Source organism: Trachypithecus francoisi, unplaced genomic scaffold (assembly GCF_009764315.1).
Source record: "Trachypithecus francoisi isolate TF-2019V2 unplaced genomic scaffold, Tfra_2.0 Lachesis_group1, whole genome shotgun sequence".
Lineage (NCBI taxonomy): Eukaryota > Metazoa > Chordata > Mammalia > Primates > Cercopithecidae > Trachypithecus > Trachypithecus francoisi.
Genome location: NW_022681454.1, coordinates 42,641,130 through 42,663,208, shown reverse-complemented (window position 1 = coordinate 42,663,208; position 22,079 = coordinate 42,641,130). Strand labels below are relative to the sequence as shown.

At 39.6% G+C, this 22,079-nt stretch overlaps 1 long non-coding RNA gene across 1 annotated transcript; it reads right to left on the bottom strand.

Annotated features, from left to right (window-relative positions):
• Positions 1-177: 177 nt before the first annotated feature.
• On the bottom strand, positions 178-21,741 carry LOC117086339. The gene is made up of 3 exons (XR_004438296.1): positions 21,698-21,741; positions 2,026-2,070; positions 178-466 (listed from the first exon to the last, which is right to left on the bottom strand). It is a non-coding gene; the product is annotated as an uncharacterized LOC117086339 (long non-coding RNA).
• Positions 21,742-22,079: the final 338 nt, after the last annotated feature.

The window sequence follows — 22,079 nt, the reverse complement described above, 5'->3', positions numbered from 1 at the left end:
CCAAGCCCAGCCAATTTTTGTATTTTTAGTACAGACAGGGTTTCACCATGTTGACCAGGCTGCTCTTGAACTCCCTGACCTCAGGTGATCCACTTGCCTCAGCCTCCCAAAGTGCTGGGATTACAGGTATGAGCCACTGTGCCCTGCCAGTACCTGTCATTTTAATGGAGGAGTATAGCCTTCATCTGCCACTCACCGTCTCTGTTCCTGAGTCATGTGGGAATAACACTTAATGGAGAATATCTCCAAATTGTATCGATGTTGTAAATTTGGCTAGGGTTAACAGCCCATTTGTGTTCTTTGCATAAATTATAGAAAGGCCCTCTGGGCGGAAGCCTCTTGGTCCTTTTGAAGCATGTGCTCACAGTGCATGGCTTGGCAATCCGTTTGGCCCCATTTTCTTCTTGGCTAGGAGCCAGTGTGCAGGGTACAACTGTCCAGTAGTTCACGGTGACACTGTTTGCACCTGAAAGATCAAGATGGTTTGCCTCAAATTCTGAAAAATTCAAACTCTGAAAAATTTTCTCCACCTAAGTGAGCTGCATGGGACAGTGTACCCCCCAGATATACACTCTTTAATGGAAGAATGATGAAAAATTTGAAGAAATAAATTATTAGGAGCTTAATTTAAAGTAACAGATTTGTTCTGAAGTTTTGCAGATACACTTCTAATATCCAAACCACTAACTCAACCACAGATTTGGGCTTTTTCTGGGTTTTCCCAGCACTAAGAAGCCACAACTTTCAAGAAAACCAGAAGGGGCACAGCTGGAAAATTGTTACACTCAGCCTAATTTCTCTTAATTTCTACTTTATAAATAATCCTAAATTACTTTTCCCAGTTTTTCTTGGTTTCCTACACATGCTTTTTAAATACATATATTATTAATTCACAAGAGCAAGTCTAAATGATCATGAAGTGACTTTTTCTTATAATTTTTAAATGGCATTTTTATAAAAATAGTAATTTACTACTTTTAATCCCAGTTCATCCACTGTATCACAAAATTTACTTTCTCACAATTCATTGTGTTTATTACTTTCCGCATACTCTAAAAGTTGCTTCCAATTGTTGTGATTTGTTTTCTCACTTTTATTCAAGAAAGAACACAGATCATTTGCACCTTAGTTATTTATTTTCCCTGTAGCAATATTAAAACCTAGTGGTGACTCATATTATCACATAAAATACATTCATGCACCGCAAAACAACATTTCAAAGATGGACCACGTGGGTTATAATCGAACTGAGAATTTCCTATCGCCTAGTGACATTGCAGCCATTGCTAACATTGTAGCACAACACATGATTCTTGGGTGATGCTGGTGTAAACACATCTACTGCACAGCTAGTTGTATAAAAGTCTAGCACATACAATTATTATTACATAGTAATTATTACATAATGTAATAAATTATGTACATAATGATAATAAACAACTATGTTACTGGTTCCTATATCTTCATTGTTAGAGCACATTCCTTCTATTTATAGTTGTATAAAGTTAACTGTAAACAGCCTTCAGGAGGTTTTCCAGAAGAAGGCATTGTTATTGAAGATGACTGCTCCATGTGATTATAACTGCTGGAGACTTTCCAGTGTGACAGGATATGGAGGTGGAAGACATTGATACTGAGGATCCTGACCCTGTGTAGGTTTAAACTAATGTGTGTGCTTGTGTCTTAGTTTTTAACAAAAACACTTTAAAAAGTAAAAATTAGAAATTTTAAAAGTAGAAAAAAGCTTGTGGAATAAGGATACAAAGAAAAAATATTTTTATACAGCTGTACAATGTGTTTGTGTTTTAAGCTAAGTGTCACTGTAAAAGAGTGAGAACGTTTTTTAAAATTAAAAAGTTTATATAGAAAAAGTTTACAGTAAGCCAAGGCTAATTTATTATTGAAGAAAGAAAAATATTTTTAATAAATTAAGTGTAGTCTAAGTGTACAGTGTTTATAAAGTCTACAGCAGTGTACAGTGAAGTGAGAGCTTCACATTTATTCACCTCTCACTCTCTGACTTACCCAAAGCAGCTTCCAGTCATGCAAGCTCCATTCACGGTGAGTGCCCTATAGAGGCATACCATGTTTTATTCTTATACTGTATTTTTTTACTGTATCTTTTCTATGTTAGACATGTTTAGATACACAAATATTTACAATTATGTGACAATTGCCCACAATATTCAGTACAGTAACATGCTGCGCAGGTTTGTAACCTAGGAGCAATAGGCCACACTGTCAATATAGCCTATCTGTAGAATACGAGATACCACCTAGGTCTGTGGAAGTATATTCTCTTATGTTGGCACAATGATGAAATGGCCTACTGATGCATTTCTCAGGATGTGCTCCCATCATTAAGTGACACATGACTGTATAAAGATTTTTTCTCATAAAAGTTAAATGTATGTGTGTATATATATAAAGCATATTGATATATGCCATACTCACTTGTATATATGTAATACTTCTGAAAGATGACTAAACTCACAGAGATGTAGAAATCCACCAGACATCAAGTCTGTGACCCAAATTCTAAGCAGATCTTTTAAAAGTAGGCTACTATTACAAGAATTTGAAAAAATTCAAACATAAAAGATTGTCTCTGGCCATTTTTTCCTATATGCCACCCAAAAATACTTCAAAGAAGCTGGACACGATGGCTCACACCTGTAATCCCAGCACTCTGAGAGGCCAAGGAAAGCGGATCATCTGAGGTGAGGAGTTCGAGACCAGCCTGACCAATATGTTGAAACCCCGTCTCTACTACAAATACAAAAATTAGCTGGGCATGGTGGTGGGTGCCTGTAATCCCAGCTATTTGGGAGGCTGAGGCAGGAGAATTGTTTGAACCTGGGAGGCAGAGGTTGTAGTGAGCAGAGATCACGCCATTGCAGTCCAGTCCAGGTGACAGAGCAAGACTCTGTCTTAATAATAATAATAATAATTGGGGAAACTTGAATATGCACTGTATATTTGATTATATTGTTGAATCAACGTTAAACTTGTTGGGCATACTAATAATATTGTGATTATGTAAGTGAAAGCTCTTGTTATTAGAGACATATACTGAGTTATTTAGAAATGAACTGTTATAATATCCGCAGCTTACTTTCAAATAGTTCAGGAAAATGTGCATGGGGAATATATAAACATACACCTATCTATACACAGAGAGAAATAAAGTAAAAGTGACAAAATGGTATTTGGAAACTAGGTTAAAAATGTAATCGTGTTTATTAGACTATTCTTTCAATTTTTGTAGCTTTGAATTTTTTTTCAAAATAAATTATGGAAGAAAAAGAACTGAAGGGAAATAGAAGGGAAATGGTTGATCAGAAAGATTTTCCAGATCATTCCATGCTGAAGATGGTTCCTGAAGGAGTTATGAACACGCCACCCCAAGATATGCTGCTCTGACATATTGACTTATCAGGAGAACCCGCTCGCGATGTTTAACATGGGTTCTTTTCTATTTCCCAAGTGTCTCGGCTGGGTTGAGAAATAAAGGGAAAGAGCACAAGAGAGAGAAATTTAAAGCTGGGTGTCCGGGGGAGACATCACATGTCGGCAGGATCTGTGATGTTCCCTGAGCCTTAAAACCAGCAAGTTTTTATTAGCGATTTTCAAAAGGGGAGGGAGTGCACAAATAGGGTGGGGGTCACAGAGATCACACACCTCACAAGGTAGTAAAATATCACAAAGCAAATGGAGGCAGGGCAAGACCACAGACCACCGGATGAGGAGAAATTAAAATTGCTAATGAAGTTTCGGGCACGCATTGTCATTGATAACATCTTATCAGGAAACAGGGTTTGAGAGCAGGTAACCTGTCTGACCACAATTCATTAGGTGGGAATTTTTGTCCACCTGATAAGCCTGGGAGCACTATAGGAGACCAGGGCTTATTTCATCCCATCAGCTTCAACCATAAAAAACGGGACGCCTTAAAAGGGGCCGTCTATAGGCCTACCTTCAGGGTGCATTCTCTTTCTCAGGGATGTTCCTTTGGAGAACTAATAAATGTCCATGAAATCTTCACAATTTATGTTCTTCTGCCGCGGCTTCAGCCGGTCCCTCCGTTCGGGGTCCTGACTTCCCGCAACATTCAATATTTTTTTTTTTTTTTTTTTGAGACGGAGTCTCGCTCTGTCGCCCAGGCTGGAGTGCAGTGGCCGGATCTCAGCTCACTACAAGCTCCGCCTCCCGGGTTCACGCCATTCTCCTGCCTCAGCCTCCGAGTAGCTGGGACTACAGGCGCCCGCCACCGCGCCCGGCTAGTTTTTTTTTTGTATTTTTAGTAGAGATGGGGTTTCACCGTGTTAGCCAGGAGGGTCTCGATCTCCTGACCTCGTGATCCGCCCACCTCGGCCTCCCAAAGTGCTGGGATTACAGGCTTGAGCCACCGCGCCCGGCCAACATTCAATATTTTCAACCAAAGGTACTTTAAAAAAAAAAACAGTAGATGGAAGATCACTTTGACCTTCATTCTACTTTTTAAAAGCAGGAATTAAAATTCCCATGTGAGAAATGTTCTCCCTATACCAGAAGGAAAGCATTATTCTTATCAAGGATGGGTGACTTGTTTTTCTAAGACCACCAGAGCGGGCACAAAAGAACCAGCGACTAGGCAAGTGTAGGAGCAAAACTGCAAGTTTATTTTGGTCACTTAAGGTGTGGGGAAGAGGTCTGTCGGCCTCCGGCAAAGAAGGCCAACAGAGTCCCCCCGTGGGGCTCTCGGACGGCGTTCCTGGAGTCCTGACAACCCGACAGGAGTGAAGGACTGAGGAAGGCCACGCGTGGCGTCCCTCCGGAGCGGCTTTTCTAGGAATGGGAGGGCAATAGGCGGGGCACGGGCGTGTCGGGGGGCGTTCCACAGGTGCGACCAGGTAACTGTTGGTCTCTTCGGATTGACATCACCTGGCGCATGCCCAGTTGGTCTGCACCTTCCCAGGCGCCGGCTGCATTTTCGCGCGCGCGGGAAAAGCTGGGGGGCGGGGGCGGGGGCGATGAAGAACCCGGAAGTGCACCATCTTGCCTCCGTTCATCCAAACATTCCAACCTTTTATTGGTAATAGTGATAAGGGGCGCCGTGGTCTGTCTGGCTACTTCCTGCTGTTAAGGGGCGTCGTTAAGGTCGGGGCCCATGGTTGGTATTTGGACTTACGGATGAAGAATAAAATAAGGCACAGTATTAGTACAGGAATGAGGAATGGAAGCATTTGTTGGAATAGGGGCAAAACCCAGAAGGAAGGTCCCAGCAAGGTTGAGGAGTATGAGATAGTTAAGAAAATTTAGGAAGTTTGAGGCGAGTGGGGGAAAGCCAAACTGATTTCCACTGATTGCTTTCGGTAGGGGCCCTTTTTAGCTGGGAATGAGGAACGAGTGCGCAGAGTAGTTGTTGGCCAGGCAGCAATTAAGGAGTGGAGTTTTTGTGGAGTGGATGGCTTTCCGCTTACTCCTACTACAGAGATATTGGATGGAAGGCTAGGTCCAGAGAAGGACGGCAAAACAGAATAGGCAGCCTCGCTGTTGATTAAAAAATTGATTGTCTTACCCGCTACCAGGAGAGTTACCCGCGGCTCGGCAAGGGTGATGGGGGTCCCCAAGTCTCGGCACCTTCAGTTGTAGTTGTCGTCCAGATGTAGGAGCTGGAAGGAGCTCCCAGGATCCTGGGAAAGGGGGTCACGTGGAGACGCAGCACCTGTTCTCAGGGTGGGGCAATCAGACTTCCAGTGTCCTCCCTGCTAGCAAGCAGGGCAGGGGGTTGCTGGTGGACGAGGGTTAGGACATTTACTGGCCCAATGTCCTGATGCCTTGCACTTATAGCAAGGCTGCGTTGGGGCTCGGGGACCTTGCGGACACCTGTTGGCATAGTGTCCTGCCTTGCCGCACTTATAGCAGGCTCCTTTTGTAGCCTTGGAGTCTGCGGAGTGTGTACTCTCTGGCCTGGGGTTACGACTGGGCTGTAAAGCCGCTGCTAGGAGCTGTAACTTCTGTTCAAGGCGAGCTTGCCGTCTCCTCTCTGGAGTTATAGACCTTAAAGGCTAATTTAACCAGGTCTTGTATTGGTGCCTGAGGACCATCCTCTACCTTTTGAAGTTTTTTACGAATGTTAGGAGCTGATTGAGAAATGAAATAAGACGCCAAAATGGTGGCCCCTGTGGGGGAGGCCGGATCTAACTGGGTATACTGGGTTAGAACCTCAGTTTAGGGTAGAGGTTAGGATAACCTGGAGGTTATGCCAAGTTAAGTCATAGGCCTGACAAAGGTATCTAAATTCCTTTATGTAGATGGTAGGATTAGCTGAGAAATCACCTAAACGCTTCTCAATTTTGGAAAGATCGGCCAATGAAAAAGGGACATGTACTCTGACTACCCCCTCCGCCCCAGCCACCTCTCGCAAAGGTGCTAACACTGTAGGAGGGTGTGGGCAGAGATAGGGGACTTAAGACAGCCAGTTGGGGGCCCCGAAGGAGGCACGGGACTGAGTGGATTACTAGTAGATAAGGAAGAGGAAGGAGGAGTCTGGATGGGAGGAGGAGGAGGGGTTGGAGAGAGCGGGGAGAGAAAGAGGAGTATAGGGCAGATCGGGACGAGAGCGTAAGGCCCAAAAGCCTTGAATGTAATTAATTTCAGACCACTTGCCTAGCCACTGGCAGAAATTGCTGAGGTCGATCACGCCACAGTGGAAAGGAAAATTAACCGCTTCCTCCTAAGGTCTTGTTCAAGCTGTAAGGTTTTTAAATTGGCTAGGAGGCACCCTAAGGGGGTGCTCTTTGGAAATTTGGACTGGGGGGTTTCCCGTTTGTTTCTTCTTTACCAACACAATGGACACAATGGAAATGGAATGGATCCCTGCCTGGCTTCAAAGCGTCCTTTGGAACCAGCAGAGACAGACTGGAGGCTCATGGAGCCAAAGTGGAGATTACCTTCAGGCAGATGTCTCCATCCTGAACGGGTCTCCCGAGCCACTTGGTGGCTCCAAATGGACCTCGGACCTGCGCAGGATTTTGGCCGAGGGAGGTAAAGAGGAGACAAGGGCACTTACCCCAGAGAGGCCGGTGGTCTTTGGAAATTTGAACTGGGGGTTTCCCGTTTGTTTCCTCTGTACTTACACAATGGACACAATGGAAATGGAATGGATCCCTGCCTGGCTTCAAAGCGTCCTTTGGAACCAGCAGAGACAGACTGGAGGCTCATGGAGCCAAAGTGGAGATTACCTTCAGGCGGACGTCTCCGTCCTGAACGGGTCTCCCGAGCCACTTGGTGGCTCCAAATGGACCTCGGACCTGCGCAGGATTTTGGCCGAGGGAGGTAAAGAGGAGACAAGGGCACTTACCCCAGAGAGGCCGTGAGAGTGAGGGAAGCGGGTCTCAGGTCCTGGTCCGTCTGCGGCGTGGAACCAGGAGGAGGAGGAGGCGGCTCCCCAGACCCTGGGGGCCCTGAGGAGGGGTCTCCTCCCGGGTTCGGCACCAACTGACTTGTTTTTCTAAGACCACCAGAGCGGGCACAAAAGAACCAGCGACTAGGCAAGTGTAGGAGCAAAACTGCAAGTTTATTTTGGTCACTTAAGGTGTGGGGAAGAAGTCTGTCGGCCTCCGGCAAAGAAGGCCGACAGAGTCCCCCCGTGGGGCTCTCGGACGGCGTTCCTGGAGTCCTGACATCCCGACAGGAGTGAAGGACTGAGGGAGGCCGCGCGTGGCGTCCCTCCGGAGCGGCTTTTCTAGGAATGGGAGGGCAATAGGCGGGGCACGGGCGTGTGGGGGGGGGGGCGTTCCACAGGTGCGACCAGGTAACTGTTGGTCTCTTCGGATGGACATCACCTGGCGCATGCCCAGTTGGTCTGCACCTTCCCAGGCGCCAGCTGCATTTTTGCGTGCACGGGAAAAGCTGGGGGGGTGGTGGGGGCGATGAAGAACCCGGAAGTGCACCATCTTGCCTCCGTTCATCCAAACAATGGGAAGTTGAGACTCAGGGATATCTTTACAAACGAACTTGGTTAAATTAACTCTTACCTTCCTAGTCACTTCTCTACCCAGTTAACTAACCTAGCCCAAGCCCCTCTGCCATACCACATCCCACAATTTGCTATCCTTTGTCCAATCCAGTATGTAAGTGATAGACTCTAACTGCTTCTCTGAGTCTTCACTTCTTTATGAGAGCTCCTGTACCACCTAAAACTTGTGTTACATAAATTTGTATGCTTTTTTCCTGTTAATCTGTCTTGTGTCAATTTAATCTTCCAGCCCAACTGGGACCCTAAGAGGATGAAAGTGGAGTTATTGCCTCCCCTTTCGCATATTATATCATTTCAGTGCTAGATGAAAAGCAAAATAAACATATATTATCAAATATATGATATGATATAATTATCTCTAGAGAAAATGTTCAAATGGATTAGATAATTAAATGCAGTTGATAGTTAAAATCATCTGGAAGTAGCACAGTATATAGATTCTGGAGCCTTATAATGATGAATTTTAATCTCAACTTTGCCAGTTACTAGCTGTGTGATCTTGAACATGATACTTTTCATTAATTTGACATTTCTTGGATTTCTCTTCTGTAAAACAAAGATGATCATACTTAGCTCATATAGCTGCTCTGACAATTAAATGGTGTAATGCTGCCGATCAGTGCTTCTCAAACTTTTGTTGCATCACAGTCTCCTGGAAGACTCGTCCCCACCCCCAGAGTTTCTAATTCAGTAGGTTTGGTGTGGGGCCTGAGAATGCATTTTCAAGTTGATCCAGTTGATTCTCATCCTGTTGGTCTGGAGATCACACTTTTTATATTATTGCTATAAATATTCAGATCAAAAATGTGCATACTCTGACAGTGGCAATACAAAAATAAAGCTGGCTCACTACCTTTCAGAGTGACATTTATTAGCTTGAGTATACCCTTTCACCATTATATTGTTACTTGAACATGTTTTTCTTTGGCTGGAAGATCCTCACCATTCTCATCTCTGCCCTGAGACTGAACACAAATAAATCTCTCATTAGCCAGGAACTGAATACAACATGGAAGCTTCGTTGACTTGGCTCCACTACTGTCTCTTTTTTGGAGTAGTTGTCAAATATTTCTACAATATATGTAAAATAAACTTGGACTGAGAAAGAGAAGTAATTCCACAGAACATAAAATCCCTGTTAACGGTGCATATAAATACCACTCCAGTGGGTAAGTGAAGTCTGTGTCTTATGACTCACTTAACAGTCCAGGTTGATGAATTTCCTCTCTAGGTTCCAATCCCATGAGAGCACCTGGCAGTGTATTCAGAAGTGAATGAGCTCTGTGATCAGTCTGTTACATCAATGCCTGTTGTAGGAGGTTCAGAGTGAATTACACTCTGTGGTACCTCCATGAGCATCTAGCATAAATCATAGAGGTTTCTTCTCTGATTCCTAATTTTCATCTATGTTCGCAGCTGGACAAAAAGTACAGCCCTGAACCTCAGCCTGGGGACCCTTCTAGCCCTACTCCCAGGGCATGTCCTTGGGGATGGTCAGAGGAATCAAATTCCTTAGTCCTGGACAATGTGAACCAGAAAGCTCTTTACCTTAAACCCCATGTGCCCCAGCTTGGACCCCTCTTCTCATGCCACCCTACAGAGCACTTTCCATCTTGCTCTGCACTCTGACTTGGATTTTGGGACATCAACCCTTCCTGGATGTTTATCAGAAGAATAGCGTACCAGATTGTAAACAGCATGGGCTCTGGACACCCAAAGACAAGTTAGAATGGATTGGAGGTCCTTGACCAAATTACACAAGGTTAGTATTAACATTACTGAGGTCAAGCCTCAGTTTGCTAATCTGTACAGTGTAAATAGCATAATTTGATTCATAACATTAAATAATATCATGCATATGAAAGCACTGAGCTCAATGTCTATAGTAGGCATGACATATGTTATATTTTGTAAAATTCTTAGTAAAGGGCAAAGATAATAATGACAACTGACAGAGAGAGGATGAGGAAAAGAAAACATGCCCATTGGTGAAGTTAAATCATTAGCTATTTTCTGGCCAGCTTCTGGTCTGCTTTCATTCCTCTACCTCAAACTCTCACCATGCCTCATAGCCCAGTCAGACTTTACAAAGGAAATAAAAACCCCTTTCAACGGCTGTCCTAAATCCTAGGACCTATTAATGAGCATTCCATTCTTCCCATGGTAGAAAAGACTTTTATTAAAGTGTAACGGGGACAATTACTATGCCTTATGGGATTTTGTAATTGTAGAGTTGTTCCTGATTTCTGCAGGGCCATGAGTCTGGAGGTTGGAAACATTGCCTCTAATAAGGCTAGACCACACAGTACTCTATCTTCCAATCTCATGAGATGGGATCCTTAATGGGAGATAGTATGCAGCAGATGAAAGAGCAAAGGGTCAGATGTTAGGCCAGGTGGATTTCACCATGCTGTCTCATCAATAACTAGTAATAATTGTGTGGCCTTGGACATTATTTGGGGGGGGTCTTCACTTTCCTCATGTGTAAAATATATACCCTGTAGGCTCTCTTTTATCTTTCAGAAATTATGGTTGTCTCTGTTTTAACTTTGGCCCTGGCTTAGCCTTCCAACCTGGAAGAAGAATCATGATTGACACTGATTTGTCAAGTTTACAGTTCAATTCATGAAAGTCCTCACATGCACCAAGAAGCTGGCATCAAGTCTCAGGTCATCATTATGATGAACTATCTTAAATAGAGAACAGAAGAAAATAATGCTGTATTGAGGTGAGTGAGTTTTATGGAAATTTAGTCAAAAATATCAATGATATACATTTACTGTATTGACATTTCTATAGCCCCATTTTTGCCTTAAAGTATAAAAACAAAAGCTTTTAAACTTTAAAAAAGCTACAATCAAGTAGCTTTTGCATGGCGTGATTTGATTCTTAAAGAATGTATGTAGAGTTGTGAACACCAAGGTCATAACGGTGTTTACTACTCAATGATAGTTATAAATTTCTAAGTTTCCTTTATTTTCTTTGATTATTAATATTTTCTAGTTTTCTAACATGTGCACATATTGCTTTTGTAATAATAAAACACTTTATTCTGAATCCAGCTTCACTCACTTTCTGGCAGTCTTTTACAGTTTCTCTGTCTGGAAAATAATTCAGAATACTACTCCTCAAATATTTTTATGGATAAAAAAGAAGAAAAACAAATTATAGTTCCCTTCTCCCAAGTCAAAGACATTTTTCCATTAAATTCTGTCTCCATCTTTTAAAACTCCCTTATTGATTTGCTCTTAGGTTACTATTCTTGTTTGTGACTGTTTCTCATCAAGAAGCAGTATGTGCTCAACCTGCCATAAAACAGGGTGGTAGGTTTCAGAGCTCAGATTCGCCTGCTTTTCCTGAAATCAGTTATGAAGGTTTTACACAGAGTTCTTCTTAACAGCCTGAGGGAGAGCAGAATTGAGAGCATGAATTCAAATCCTATTCTAGATTGAATCATGACTCTGCTATTTGCAAAGCTGTACAACCTTGTGCCCTTTATGTGATCTATGTGATCTCTCATATCTTCAGTTTTCCAATCTGTAAAGTGAATGTAAAAATACCCACCTTAAAATGTTGTCAGGACTAAATGAGACCTTATTTGTAAAGAGGCAGAGCTCAATGCCTGGAAATTAATCATTGCTTATTGGAACATTTGATGGCTTGATAAATGTAGCTACAATTAATTCTTTAAAAAAATTTAGCCTATTCTCAAATAACTTCAGAAAACTAGTCAACTTACTACAAAATCTCATCTCATCCTCATTAGCTTTTCTTATTTCTGAGAAAAATAAATATACTTGAAAAATATTTTAGGAAATCTTTCTGCTTTGACTTTATTATATCAAAACTCTACCTATACAATTTCTCAATTTGAAAATCCTTTAAATGCTCAAATGAGCAAATTATTATTTTTCAAAGGCAGAATTAGTATCTAATCAATCTAACTATATGAACACAGAAATTTTATGAGCTGGAAGGAAATTAAGAAGTAGCCATATTAACAAGACGTGGTGGTGCACGCCTGTAATCCCCGTTTCTCGGGAGGCTGAGGCATGAGAATTGCTTGAACGAAGAGGTGGAGATTCCAGTGAACTGAAATTATGTTGCTGCACTCCAGAAGAAGACTCTCTCTCAAAGAATTAAAAAAAAGAAGTAGCCATGACTTTTCTATTCAGATAGCTGATTATTAATAAAAATCCATGTTTTCATATTCAAGAAAACTATTTTTGAAGTTCCTAACACTAAAACAAAAAGAAATATTATTCTATTTAGTATTGAAAAGAAACAATATAGGGTCTGTCAGTTTATAAGCATAATCTTCCTTAATTTTCAAACTCTACTGATGGCAACTGAATAGGGAGTTCACTATTAAATGAGAGTGAAGGAATATTGACAGGATCATCCCCATTTTCCCTAATATTTTGTTTATTTACTTATTAATTTGTTGTTCTCAGAGAAAATGATTCTCTTGGTGAATCTTGTCAGTAATAGATTAACTCTGCTATATGAATGGGAAAAGCACTTTAGCCCATCTTTTAATGTGGTTTATAATAACAACTACTTCATAGAGACATTGTGAGAATTAGATGAGAAAATATATAAATCATTGAGTAGAACCTGAATATAATGTTCTTATATAATATTATCATTATTTGTATTACTGCAGAAATAGGAGTGTTAAAGAAGTTAACTGCTCAGGTTTTTTTTTCTTAAAGAAGACTGTATCAGAATAGATTAAGTTCGCATGAGAATATCCCCTTTAAAAGTTCACTCACTGATAAATTAATTCCTTTAGCTACTCCATGCCCAGCTTAGGAGAAAGCCTCTTCAATTCCCCTACTTCAATTTTGCCCACTAAGGGAATTACATTCACTTGGTTGAATGCAGCCTTTCACTGAGTGAACACTTAGAAATTTTTTTCTTTTTCATGATGAACCCATTTAAACACATAAAAGAATACAGAAGATAATGTGAAAGACACTTGTAGGTATAACATTGTTAAAATGCTAAGATTAAACCCATGTTAATATTCGGCTTTCTTTGCTTTAATTCGCTCACTTTGTCATCTTAAAATTGAAATGTCACAGGTACCTTATATCTTCAACCTACCATCGTCCTTCCCAGAGGTAATCACTATTCTAAAGCTGGTGTGCATTAATTTCATGGACGGTTTTGTACATTTGTTATGTACATAGCATTCACAAATAAAACTATGTTTAACATTTAAATGAATGTATTATACTTTAAGTATCCTTTGCAACCTTTTAAAAAACTCAGCATTGCATTTTTTAATCACATTTATTCGTGTAGATCTGGATCATTCATTATAAAACTTGCATAGTAATTGTCTGAATAAACCATGATTTATATATTTATTCATTGTTAAGTGGATTGTTTCCCTTGTTACAAACTTGCTCAAAGAATTTCTTTGTGCAAAAATACCTTGTTTTTTCTAGGGTAGAGGAATCCAAGAGTGAGATGGTAAGGCGTGTACATCTTTTAATTTGCAAGGTACTCCCAAATTGCTCTCCAAAATGGTGAAACCAATTCACACTCCAATGAACATGTATATGGTTTCATCTTCTCCCATAGCCTCACTAATGCTTGGTGTCATTATATACACTGAATTTTTCCAACTTGTTATTAATATATATTTCTCACATCTTCCTGAATTATCTGCCAATTCACTTACTTCCAGGAATCTCATATCATTTTCTGGAAAAACCTCTTTGTAAATATCAGGAGAAAGAGCATATGAACACATAATCTAAGAAATCAGTAATTCATGAAGGATGTTTTCTTCTTTTCCTTTCTTTTTTTTTTTTTATTTGAGGCAGAGTTTCACTCTGTCACCAGGCTGGAGTACAGTGGTGTGATCTCGGCTCACTGCAATCTTCGCTCCCGGGTTCAAGCGATTCTCCTGCCTCAGCCTCCTGTAGTACAGGCGCATGCCACAAAGCCCAGCTAATTTTTTTTTCTTTTTTTGTATTTTAGTACAGATGGGGTTTCACCATGTTGGCCAAGATGGCCTCGATCTCCTGACCTCGTGATCTGCCCGTCTTGCCTCCCAAAGTGCTGGGATTACAGGCGTGAGCCACTGTGCCCCACCAGGATGTTTTCTTAAATAAAAAGACAAAATAAAAGAACAAAGGGGATGAATCCACATGTGGAAGCATATATATGAATTTAAAATCATGTCCTTATGAGATAATCCAAGGCAAACCAAATTAAAGAAATCTTAAAATTCAACTCCTGCTCTAAAGTTTTTGGTTAACTGGATTGTACTCATTCCTTAATAAATCAGAAATGCTGGAATTCTCTCTGTATCTTTAAGATGTAGAAGAGAAACGTATAAAGACCTCATGGAAATTAATAAATATTGCCTGTTGGGATCTCATTTTCATATTCCACTTATCTAGCAAAACAAGACTGGTTCAATAATTTATACATGGTTTGAGGATAAATTAATGAGCTCTGGGTATGAAGTTGCTTATATGTAAAGTGAAATGAACCCAACTCTTTCATATTACAAATGTGTTTGTTACTGAGTTTTAACAAAAATGAAAACTACAGTGCTCCTATGAATGTAAATGCCAATATTATTTCACACGAGGGAATATTAAGCACAATAATAAGCTATTTCACATTCTTGCCTACCAATATTATACTCATCTTCAGATATAATAATAAGGAATAGCATAACTCTGATAAACATAACTCTTAAGATTTAAAATTTATGTTTTTGTTCTTCTGTCATTTTTGTTATTCTATTCTTGGTTATATTCTCTACCATTGTCAATTGACAATATACAGTTGTGTAAACTGTGTCTTTGTTTGGTCTAATCATTGCTACGTATTCTAGGTAACCTTACAACAAAATACATGGAAACTTCTAGAATTCATGTCTATACAGACACATAGAAAAATAAAACTGATGCTTGTTACTGACATATATCTCTTTTTTCCAGTTTAAAAAAGTTCATTTTAATGAATATCATAATGGTCTTTCTATGCATAATTTTTACATACATGGATGCATTTTTAAAAACAAAACAAAATGGTGTTGCCTCTACATGCTGTTGTTATAATTCACTTTTTTCACTCAGCAGCAAAGTGTACTGATACATATTCTAAGGCAGCCATGAAGCTGCTTTGATCTTGATCTTAATAAGACTATTAAAATAATTTCCCAGAGATCTATTACTTTCGTATTGGATAGAAGTACATTGCAAGTCCTTTAATTTTCGTAGTTTGTTTCAAAGGGAAGGTAGAGGAAAGGCTGCTTTGATTTAAGGCCCTTTTTAGTTGACAACCCTTGATCACTTGGTGTTTAATAGTCAATGATTCAACTAAAGCTATATTTGTAAATGCAATAATATATGAAGAAATGATTTCTTAAAGCCCAAGCGTGCATAGCATTAATAAAGCAACACAGTGGTATTAGTTATTCATTTTGAAAACAATATTGCAATTACATGTCTTCTAATGAAAAAAATTCACATGCAAAATGGTTATAAGTTTGTCTAAAGTGAAATTGTATAACTAGTAAAAGAAAATAGAACCAACACCACAGATTATATTCCTAGGTGCATGCAGTTCACATAAGAATTAAACAGGATATAGCAGAAGACAAGAAATAATCAAAATCAGAGCTAAACTGAAGGATATCAGGACACACACACAAATCAAAAATCAAAAAGATCAATGAATCCAGGAGTTGGTTTTTTAATAAGATAGGCTGCTAGCTAGATTAATAGAAGAAAGGAGAGAAGATCCAAATAAACACAATCAGAAACAACAAAGGGGATGTTACCACTGACACCACAGAAATAAAAATAACTATCAGATGCTACTACAAAAACCTCTATAAGCACAAACTAGAAAACCTAGAAGAGATGGATAGATTGCTGGACACATACACCCTCCCAAGACTGAACCAAGAAGAAATTGATTCCCTGAACAGATCAATAACCATCTCTGGAAGTTGAATTAGTAATAAATAGTCTACCAACCAAAAAAATGTCCAGGACCATATGAATTTACAGCTGAAATCTACCAGATGTACAAAGAAGAGTTGGTACCATTTCTACTGAAACTATTCCAAAAAATTGAGAGGGAGCATTCCTTTCTAACTCATTCTATGAGCTCAGCATCATCCTGATACTAAAACTTGGCAGAGACAAAAGAAAAAAAGATTTCAGGCCAATATCCTTAATGAACATTGATGCAAAAATCTTCAACAGAATACTTGCAAACTGAATCCAGCAGCACATCAAAAAGCTAACCCACCATGATTGAGCAGGCTTTATCCCTTGGGGACAAGGTTGGTTCAAAATATGCACATCAATAAATGTGATTAATCATATAAACAGAACTAAACAAAAATAACATGATCATCTCAATAGATGCAGAAAGGCTTTCCATAATATTCAACATCTCCTCATGTTCAATTCCCTCAATAAACTAGGTATTGAAGGAATATACCTCAAAATAATAAGAGTCATATATGACAGACCCACAGGCAACAACATACTGAATGAGAAAAAGCTGGAAGTATTGCCCTTGAAAACTGACACAAGACAAGGATGCCCTCTCTCACCACTCCTATTCAACAGAGTAATTGGAAGTCCTGGCCAGAGCAATAAGCCAAAAGAAAGAAAGAAAGGGCATCCATATAGGAAGATCAGAAGTCAAACTATCCCTGTTTGCAGAGGACATGTTTCTATATCTAAGGGATAAGAACTAAAGGATAAGAAAGTGATTTTTGGAATGGATAAAATATACCTAAATCCCATGGGTACATTCCAGTGGGAAAGGACATCTCCTATAATAAATATGCCAATGCAGATCTTTAAGTAATTTCTATAAACTGCTACCAGGAACCACTAAGAATTGGACAACTTAATCTCTTTTTAAAGCAAAAAGTGACTATTGTTAATTCTACCTTGAGTGATAGCTAGACTCAGCATGCCTACCTTCTCAAGTTGATCTTTCAAAAATAAATATACATTGTTTATTACAGTCTGTCTCATAATTTTGCTCAGCTAGGCCTACCTTAGTTATTCATGAATAGAACCTAGTTCTATTCATTTGTAAATATTTTAAAATACTATTCTAATCATAAAACACCAGCGTCCTTCTTTGTGTTCTTCTGAGCCCAGCCCTTACAGCTCTGAGGTGACCAGGCTCTTCAGTCATCCTTACAAACCACTGAAGGTGGGAATAAATCTGAGGGCAGAGATAAAATTTCTCAGCAAAACTCTGCAAAACTTAATTAAGAGCCACCTCACATCTTCACCTTAAAAACAAACAATGGCTAGGATATCACATCATTTAACTTTCTTCTCATTTCTAGGTGGCCTCTCATTTTTCAGATATTTGTATTAAGGTATCTGGCCTAGAATGAAGTTATTCTCCAACAGGTAAGGTTATTCAAAAGGTAAAATGAAAGTAAGTCTTCTGCAAGGACTGTTTTGTGACATATCTTTAATGATTATTTTTAAAAATAAAATACCTTTTCTAACTCTAACTTTATTTCTGTTTGGCTGGGGTTCATCATCCTGCACCATTCTATAAAGTTACATAACATTCATTGGTAAATTTAACTAACTTGCCCAAATAAAAATTAGTTTGGGTTTCCATATGTCAAATTACCAGAATATCCAGTATGTTACTAAGGAACTTTCTCTACTAAGTGGTGTAAGAACCCATGAAAGTGACTCAGGTCAAAGAAGCCAGTGGTATTTCAGCACTAGACACTGTCAGTTGCTATGCCAACAGCCATTATCCATTTCTCCACTTCTTCCTTCTGACAGAACCTTGATTTTATTAATTGCCCTCCAAGTAGCTGTTCGGTTGGTGCAAAAGTAATTGAGGTCTTTGCAATTAAAAAAAAAAAAAAAGGCAAAAACAAACCACCTTTGAAAAAATCATAACTCAGGAAATTATGTCAGTGAGAGAGATCAGACCTAACCGACCCCATCTTCCTTCAAACCTCTAAACCATCTTTGCTCATTCCTGGGTGTAGGCTGAACTAGCCATGGGAAGGAGTTTAGCTTATAGTTTAAACTCTGAAACAAAATGGATAATAGCCATTTCCTGAAAAACTCCTTCTTGGCTGGGGACCAGTCTGCCTTTGTAGGATTAACAAATTAGCTACAAGATTAGGTATCATGGTTTAGGGGCCATGCAGCCTCTGACCGAAAGAGTCTGAACCTCCCCAAATTGCTCCTGAGAATAAAATCACTGTTGTAAAACCTAAGATCAGTGCTTGAGATATTTTGCAGACCCTGCAGCAGATGACACCACTCAGACTGATCATCTGGCTCAACCAGATATGTGATCCCATCCCAAAGTCAGCAAGAAGAACTTACTTCGACCCCCTATGATTTTATCTTCAACCTGACCAATCAGCACTCCCCACTTTCCGAGCCCATACCCACCAAATTATCCCTAAAAACTCTAATCCCCAAATGCCCAGATAGACTGATTTGAGTAATAATAAAACTCCAGTCTCCCGCATAGCTGGCTTTGAGTGAATTATTCTTTCACCACTGTAATTCCCTTGTCTTGATAAATCGGCTCTGTCTAGCCAGTGGTCAAGGTGATCCCATTGGGCAGTTACAACACTACAATTACTTTTGCACCAACCTAATATTTCCTTCTGGGAAGACAGGACCCATCTTCATCCCCAGCAATGAGTCCTGATTGGCCAGAGCCAGCCATGGTTATTTATCTCCCTTGGCAAGCATTTAGTTTGGTGTGGGCACTGACCAAATTCTGTCTGATGAGACATAAGAAGTAGGCTGAGGGACTTCGAAACCATTTTTCTTCTCTTAAAAAAGACCAGGACAGAAACATTTCTTTATTTTCCCTCTCTCTTGACATTAGTATGAAAGGATGTGATGACTGAAGCTGCTACAAGCATCAAGCAACTATGAGGTAGAAAAATGGCAAGACCCTCAATTTCTGATGACTTTGTTGAACCACTGAATTAACCACTTCTGGAATAGTCCTACCTCCAGGATTCTGATTGTATGAGGGAATCAACCAAGGAATGTATTCTGTTAGAAGTAATAGAAAATCCAACTTGCAGAGGTTTAAACAAAGAATTTTTTATATTTCTCCTGCAACACAAAGCCCAAAGACAGGTACAGAGTGGGCCTGGAAGATGACTGCCATTGGATAAGGTAGAAGGTGCCTATGTAAAACTATCTAGCAATATTGAAATAAAATATAAGTTTAGAACAGGAAACTAAATGTGAGGGAATGAGAATTAACTAGACCCTAAAGGTTGGTCTACAGTGATGACTTGGGCTGTGTTTAAGGTTGTGTTTATTTCCATTTACTAGTGAACAGCCAAGAAAGCAATGCAAAAGATCAACCTGCAATCAAAGAAACAAGTGAGTCAATATAGCTCCCCATGACAGCCCAGTTTCTCACAAAAGTGTACTCAAAGTTATCTGTAATTTAGTAGAGTGGGGAATTGATCACATCAGAAGAGGCCAGAATCATGAGCTTCCTGACTCATATACTGTTAATCTAAGAAGCAGCAGCTCAGGAATCAAGGATCTACTCTGTTACCAGAAAAGAAAAGAGTCCTACCTCTCCTCAAAATCTTTCTAGACCTAATTCTGTGAACACTTCATGGCTTATACAGGATTTTAGAACTATATTGACAAAAGACAAGACCAGATTTGAATAAATAGATAGAAAACAAGAAAGCAGATACACAGCACCAGGCCCTTGGAACTATATTCCTGAGTTGAGGAAACTAAAAAGCCAAGTCAGAGTGGTTTGCTAGATTTTCCTATGATCTATTGTAGAATAATCTTTGATGGTGATAAAAGAAAAACTTCAGCTGAATTAAATTTGTAAGAGTTTAATTGAGCAATGAATGATTTGTGAATTGGGCAGCCCCCAGAACCACAGCAGATTCACAGAGACTCCAGGGGTACCTCGTGGTCAGAATAAATTTACAGACAAAAAATGTATAGTGACATACAGGAATCAGAAGTGAGGTACAGAAACAGTGAGATTGGTTACAGCTCGACTTTTGCCTTTTTTGAACGTAGTTTGAACATTCAGCCTCTGTGAGTGGTTGAAGTATGGCTGCTGGGACTGGCCAACACTCAACCATCATTACAAATGCATACTATTAAGTTAGATTTTCAATTTTGTCTGACTATTAAGCTAGGTTGCAGTTCATCCACAAGGACTCAAATATAGACGTACAGAGTCCTTCTCAGGCCATATTTAGTTTGCTTTAACAATCCCCCCTTTTAGTCATTTTCTCAATTTTTTGAGAGATTGACCAAAACCTTAGTCATTGATGTTACTATCACTTTTGTAAATGTACTTATATGATTTTGAAGCCCACTGAAAAACAGTGGAACAGTGGGTTTTGCAAGGAGGCACTAAGGACTGAATAGAGGGTACTTCCTTATGCTGGAACATCCTGTTTTCAGGAGGAAACAAAACCTGATCTGTTCTATGATCTATGTTTTCTTAAAGCCTTAGTTTGATTATGTCACATTTAGTATGAGTGACTCCATTTTAGTTTGGTTTGGTTTGGTTTGGTTTGTTGGGGCCTAGTGCATGAGCTCAGTCCAAAATAATGGCCTCTATAATCTTATTTTTAAAAAATTCTGCTTTTTGGCCAGGTTTCACTTTATCAAGAGTGTAACCAATACTTAGGGCCCTTAGCACCACTCTCAGTTACCATCATTTTGGGTTTTTGGTCTCAGCATGTCATTCATAGGTTACAGTGTCCTCATGGTTGCACATTTCTTTCAACTTTTGTCATTCCAGTTGAAGAGAGATCATTTGATGTTCTAGAGATGGCTGCCTGCAAACATTTAAAACCTCTGAGAGAATACAGTGCACCAGGGAGAATATTATTATGACTATTGGGAGGATAATACCAAGAGTCTGGAGTATGGTCCCTTACCCAAGGTCCCCATAAACCAAACCATGTAAAATTAAATACATTTAATAATGAGCTGAATGAAGAGTCTACTCACTTGACTAAGTGGTCTTTTCATTAATACCCTACAACTGAATTTTAATAATCTACATTTGATGTATTTTTCCATAGGCCACAAGTGTCAGCAGCTGCACAGGTACTTTTCTGTTTAGCTACTTCTATTAACTTAGCATAACTTCCACAAGAGAATTTGAAGTCTGTGTGTAACGATAGCTTTTAAAGTAGAATTTGCTGTAGAGCCTATTATGAGGGTGACAATTCTAATTATTGTCTTTTATTCTGAACTATGGAAAAAGGACCCAGAAAAATGTTGTCCTGCTGGAAGAGTGAAGGCCTCCTGGCAATAGTCTCTTTAATCCATAAAGAGGATTTTTGAGTGATGATGAGGCAACATATGTACCACCAAAGTTTCTCACCTACATTTTGCCTTCATCTTTTATGTATTAAAGTATAAGGTTATTCATGTATAAGGCTGGCTGCAAAATCCTTCACAAATAAAACTATACCCTATAAGTGCACACAATAGACCCCTTTTCATTCCTATTATTTATAGAAGCAAAAACAAGGAAAAAATATTTAAAGATAAGAGTCTTGTGATAGTAGAAGTCATGATCTATAATCTTGGGAAAAACTGTTTGAATCAAGGATGCCGTCTTCTTCTGGGGAGAAACTTTCCTTGTTAGTTTTACCTTAAAGGTTCCAATGGGTGTACAGTTCCAGGAATGTGGAGGGACCCTTCTCAGTTGTGAGGTTATGAACCCAAGGCTCAAGCCTCCAAAGTTTTGCTGAAGTATGGATGGGAAGGACAGTCTTTCTCTAATGTTCTCAGAAGATCCAGTCTTAGGGCTCTAGATTGTGAAGGGATTGTCCTCAGTGAAACACAAAAAGCTCTCTTTACCTGGTGAAAATACACTGTAGTATAATAATCCACTGTTATAACACCAGTCCTCTTGCATGGGAAAGTTTTTACGCTACCAGAAAACATGCATTGAGAATGACAATTGAATGAAATCCCTTTATAAATGTTTAAATGGCCCATCAGGTAGCCAAACGTACATGAAGCTTTGATTG